The sequence below is a fragment of the Tamandua tetradactyla genome, chromosome 5 (assembly GCF_023851605.1).
Source record: "Tamandua tetradactyla isolate mTamTet1 chromosome 5, mTamTet1.pri, whole genome shotgun sequence".
Lineage (NCBI taxonomy): Eukaryota > Metazoa > Chordata > Mammalia > Pilosa > Myrmecophagidae > Tamandua > Tamandua tetradactyla.
The window spans coordinates 86,147,827-86,154,076 of NC_135331.1; the positions used below are offsets into that span (position 1 = coordinate 86,147,827).

Sequence of the window (6,250 nt, forward strand, 5' to 3'; positions counted from 1 at the left end):
CACAGGGCCAAGCTGGCTTGGCGCAAGGGGCGCGGTCGGGCGAGAGGCACACCCGCGGGGCCGTGCTGCCCGCCCTGCCCGCGCCCTGCTACCTGGGCTGCTGTGCCTCCTCCAGGGGCGCTGGTGGCTGCGCTTGGCCGAACTCAGCCTGCGGCTGCCCGAGTGCTGTCTGCTAGGCCACTGCTCGGAAGTGGGGACTGCGGCCCCGGAGCCCGCGTTGGGAGGAGGCACCGCCACCGAAGCCCCGGGCGGCCGGTGGGACCCGGCAGCGCCGCCCGCCCCCTGTATGAAAACCCATGGACAATCCCGAATATGTTGTCTATGACGAGGGTTGGCTTGGCCCCAGTTTGGGGTTATCTGATTACTGAAGAAGATTTTAATATTGCACTAGAAGTTTTTGCTTTAGCCGGATTAACTGATTTGTTGGATGGATTTATTGCTCAAAACAGGACCAATCTGGGACATGACTCCCAGGGGTGTGGACCTTCCTGGCAACGTGGGACAGAAATCTTAGAATGACCTGAGACTCCGCTCAAGGGATTGAGAAAAACCCTAGAATGAGCTGAAACTCAGCATCAAGGGATTGAGAAAACCTTCTCAATCAAAAGGGGAAGAATGAAATGAGACAAAGTGTCAATGGCTGAGAGATTCCAAACAGAGGTGAGAGGTTATCCTGGAGGTTATTCTTACGAATTGAGTAGATATCACCTTGTCATTCAAGATGTAATGGAGAGGCTGGGGGGAAGTGCTTGAAAATGTAGAGCTGTGTTCCAGTAGCCATGTTTCTTGCTGATGATCGTATACAGCTTTCACAATGTGACTGTGTGATTGTGAAAACCTTGTGTCTCATGCTCCTTTTATCTACCTTGTCAACAGACGAATAAAACATATGGAATAAAGATGAATAATAGGGGGAACAAATGTTAAAATAAATTTAGTTTGAAATACTAGTGATCAATGAAAGGGAGGGGTAAGGGATATGATAGTATACGTTTTTTTTGGTTTTCGTTTTATTTCTTTTTCTGAATAGATGCAAATGTTCCAAGAAATGATCATGATGATGAATATGCAACTATGTGATGATATTGTGAATTACTGATTATATATGTAGAACGGAATGATCAAAAAAAAAAAAACTGGCCAATCAAAAATCAGCTTTGGGAAGTGCTCCTGATCCACCTGCTGGTAAAATACTTATCAGTGTCTTGTATGTTAGCTTGACCTATGCAGATCTTATTCCAGTTTCACTTACTTACATGATCATTTCAAGAGATGTAATGTTGATTGCTGCTGACTTTTATGTCAGATATCGAACTCTTCCAACACCGTGATCACTTGCTAAATATTCTAATCCTTGCTATGCCACTGCTAGATTAAAACCATGTTCATCAGCAAGGTAAACATAGCGGTCCAGTTAATTTGGGTGGCAGCTTCTTTGGTAGCTCCAGTTTTCAATTATGCTGACAGCATTTATCTTCAGATACTTTGGTGTTTTACAGCTTTCACCACAGCTGCATTAGTTTACAGTTACTATCATTATGGTCGCAAAACTGTACAAGTGATAAAAGGCAGATGAAAGTCATCCATCATTAGCAAGGAAGCAGTATACCTCACTGGCATCAGGGCCAAGTGGAAATCCACAGGAGTTTTGCCATTTTGGTGTTCAGCTTTAAAAGGACTTGTTGGAACAAACCACGTCAACAAAATTGAAGTGATGTGCATTGAGAATAAGCTTGATCATGGGCATATGCGGAATTTCCTATGTATTTAAAAATACAAATAAAACTATAATTTAAAATTTTTTATCTTAGGTTGCTTGATTAATTTATAAAATATCAATTATTGTCTGTCATTTTTAAATATTAAAAAAAAAGTGCAGAGCACAGAAACTGAGGGGTGCCACCACTCTTTCAGTAGAATTTAGGTTGCTCACAAAGCGCCAGGGAATTCTCTGGGTTTAAATATGTATCCTATACAACTTGACTGAACTGTTTTGTGGGTTTTAGATCCGTGTACACATTAATAGTTCACATTGTTAATACTTTGATCACTTAGAATAGTGAAAGAATAAAGGTAGCTTAGCTGTGGATGAAGTTGTAAAGAGATTTAAAATGCAATGAGTTTTGAAAATAAGATTTGAAAATTTATTTGAAATACTTGAAAATAAATAAAATAGACGGTGTTGAAATTCATGCCCTATAAAGTCTTCCAAACTCTCAGGTGCTCAACCGTTCGTGTAACAGAACAAGTAACAAAGGTAGTTGGAATAAGAGGACATGCCCATTACCCTTTGCACCCAAGAGGCAGTGGTTTACATCATGCCTCTCCATTGTTTCTCACATGGCAATATTTGTATGATATTGGAACCTGTATTCATGTGATACGTAAATGCGAAACTGTATATTTTTCAAAGTTTTTTTTTTTTAAACTTTGTGAAGTCTTATTTGTTGTTGTTAAGATATTAAAGGAATAAAAGAGCTGGAAAGAAAAACGAGGATGAGTTTGGTAAATCAGGCGGAGTGAGAGATAAAGAACGTGCTTTTCAAGGGAGAAGTTTAAAATCTCCCAGTTTAAGTTCATAAACAATCGCCTCGAGAAGGGAGTCCGCATCGAATTCCGAGCCCGGATTGCCTCCTCGCGGAGAGTCGGGTCTCCACACCCTTGTTCTTCTACCAATCTTACCCGTCTAGAACAGGAGAGACCAGGGAGCAAGGAGGGAGGGGTCTGGAAGTCTTGGGCCTTCGCTTAGGGGCGTCTTTCCTCTTTCTGCCCGTGATTACGGAGTACAACTCGAGTTTCTCCACCTCCCACTTCTGGCGAAACATCCTGCGTGCCCATCCCGCTTCTGCACCTGTGCGACCGGCGGGGGCGATTTCGCAGCCACCTCCTTCCCCTACTGCCACCTGGTGGAGCCAGCGAGAGCCTCGGGGGATAGGCTGGAATCTGTCACCCACTGCCGCTGCTCAGACATTCTTGAGACTTAGGCTCGAAAGTCACTCTCACTCTTTAGACTAGCCCCGCAAGCCTTGGACTGTTTGCAAAGAGAAACTGACACAAAAGAATCAAAAGTTCCCCCGCTTTGTTCAGGATCCGAAGACCATGTCCCAACTCAAGTTTCACCCTTGCTTTGAGAATAGGTGACAACTCTCACGGCCATCCCTGTGCTTCTGTACACGATTTTGCATTTCTATCTTTTATGGCCTGTGCCTTTTGTAATTATCTGTAATGTATCTGTCTAATTCACTAAAAACACCCCTTTAAAAAAGCACTATAAGAAACATTCGTTGCCATGAAAATGTAAAGATTATCTAACAGAAATCAAGTTTCCGGTGTTGGGTTCTAATTAATATTCTGTTTTTAAAAAATCTGGAATACATCGATTTGGGGCTTTGTTTTATGATGTTTGAAAACTAAACTATATTGCCCTACCCCAACGAATCCACATTTATACTAAAAGATGGTATTTTAAGATTTCGGAGAAAGTGAAAGTTACCAAATTATCATCCTAGTCCCTGGAATACCATTGTCTAAAATTTGGTCTATAATGTTCCACTTTTAAAAAAGATACACAAGTGGTATTAGTCACATTACAACTCGGTATTATTAACTTTTAAAAAATCATAAATGTGTGTAGCTTTTCTTTGGGAGACAACGGAAATGTTCTATATGGTATCTTCCTTGCGGAAGTGGTGACACGGTGTGTGCTTTTGTCACATTTCAACTAGCTATACATTTAAAATAGATGCATTTTAGAGTATGTAAATAATGCCCCAATAAAGGTGGTTTTAAAAGTATTATTCTCTTTGAAATTTGCACTTTGGTTAATTTCTTGTTCTTCAGAGACACACCCTGACCCATTTAGAGGTAAACACTCATGGTGTATGCAATTATTCTCAAATGGTTCAGCAATAAAAATTACATCGGGACGGGAGACAGAGATGCTTCTGGAAGAACCATCGCAATGGCTGCCCAAGGAGAACCCCAAATTCAGTTTAAAATTGTATTGGTTGGCGATGGGGTACTGGAAAAACTACATTCGTAAAACATCATCTGACTGGTGAATTCGAGAAGAAGTATGTAGCCACCTTGGGCATTGAGGTGCATTCTGTTATGTTCCATACCAACAGAGGACCTATTAAATTCAACGTATGGGATATGGTGGACTGAGAGATGGCTATTGCATCCAAGCCCAGTGTGCCATTATAATGTTTGATGTAACATCAAGAGTTACTTACAAGAATGTGCCTAACTGGCATAGAGGTCTGGTACGAGTGAGTGAAAACATCCCCATCATGTTATGCGGCAACAGAGCGGATATTAAGGACAGGAAAGTTAAAGCAAAATCCATTGTCTTCCACTGAAAGAAGAATCTTCAGTACTATGACATTTCTGCCAAAAGTAACTACAACTTTGCAAAGCCCTTCCTTTGGCTTACTAGAAAACTGATTGGTGATCCTAACTTGGAGTTGGTTGCCATGCCTGCTCTTGCCCCTCCAGAGGTTGTCATGGACCCAGCTTTGGCAGCACAGTATGAGCGTGACTTAGAGGCTGCTCAGACAACTGCTCTGCCGGATGAGGATGACGACCTGTGAGAAAATGAAGCTGGAACCCAGCGTCAGAAGTCTAGTTTTATAGGCAACAGTCCTGTGATGTAAGTGGTGCAGCGTTGTTTGCCACTTTATTATATAGCTAAGCAGAACATGTGCTTAATCTTTGGGATGCTGAAGGAGATGAAAGGGCTTCAGAGTGAATGTGGCAGTTTAAAAAATAAAACCTTTTTTTGGACCTGCGCATTTAGCTGTTTTGAAACACCACTGTCTCCTTTTTGAGTTTCAAATATAAGACTGCTACAGTCACATCACACACAGAAAAATAATAAATAAATAAAAATTACATCTATCTACCTATTATATATATATATATATTACAGAGATCAAACAGCTTGGAAAATGTTAATTGAAGAAACTAAGGATAAAAATAAAAGTTAGAAAAAATAAAATTACATCTTTGGTTTCTGTATGAAAGTTAGCATTTCCTTCAATTATAAATATAGGTAGGAAACCACAGTAGGTATTAGCCATATCTCTAATTATGTAACTGCTAAAATACTGGATATCTTCAGCACTCGTTGCAATTAATATTGCAGGGAACTCAACATTATTCATACTCATCATTGCCATAAATATGGTAGTTATTAGACATGCAGCCGATCTTATGTAACACATTAATAAAGCAGCAAATACATTTTAGTATTCTCAATGATTTGTTGTATTTTTTTTATTAATTAAAAAAAGAATTAACAAAACAATTAGAAATCATTTCAATCTACATGTACAATCAGTAATTCTTAATAACATCACATAGTTGCATATTCATCATTTCTTAGTACATTTGCATCGATTTAGAAAAAGAAATAAAAAGACAACAGAATAAGAATTAAAACAATAATAGAAAGAGAAAAAAACAAAAAAAACCAAAAACAAAAAATCTATACCTCACATGCAGCTTCATTCAGTGTTTTAACATAATAGCATTACAATTGGGTAGTATTGTGCTGTCCATTTCTGAGTTTTTATATCCAGTCCCGTTGTACAGTCTGTATCCCTTCATCTCCAATTATCCCTTCTCTTTTTTTTTTTTTTTAATTAACGGAAAAAAAGAAATTAACCCAACATTTAGAGATCATACCATTCTACACATGCAATCACTAATTCTTAACATCATCACATAGATGCATGATCATCATTTCTTAGTACATTTGCATTGGTTTAGAAGAACTAGCAACATAACCGAAAAAGATATAGAATGTTAATATAGAGAAAAAAATAAAAGTAATAATAGTAAAATCAAAACAAAACAAAACAAAACAAAACAAAAACCTATAGCTCAGATGCAGCTTCATTCAGTGTTTTAACATGATTACTTTACAATTAGGTATTATTGTGCTGTCCATTTTTGAGTTTTTGTATCTAGTCCTGTTGCACAGTCTGTATCCCTTCAGCTTCAATTACCCATTGTCTTACCCTGTTTCTAACTCCTGCTGAACTCTGTTACCAATGACATATTTCAAGTTTATTCTCGAATGTCCGTTCACATCAGTGGGACCATACAGTATTTGTCCTTTAGTTTTTGGCTGGATTCACTCAGCATAATATTCTCTAGGTCCATCCATGTTATTACATGGTTCATAAGTTTATCTTGTCTTAAAGCTGCATAATATTCCATCGTATGTATATACCACAGTTTGTTT

At 39.0% G+C, this 6,250-nt stretch overlaps 2 pseudogenes; both read left to right on the forward strand.

Moving 5' to 3' along the window:
• Positions 1-312: 312 nt before the first annotated feature.
• LOC143682589 (cardiolipin synthase (CMP-forming)-like) lies at positions 313-1,673 on the forward strand (annotated as a pseudogene).
• Positions 1,674-3,961: 2,288 nt separating this feature from the next.
• Positions 3,962-4,592, forward strand: LOC143682590 (GTP-binding nuclear protein Ran-like; annotated as a pseudogene).
• The last annotated feature ends 1,658 nt before the right edge of the window (positions 4,593-6,250 follow it).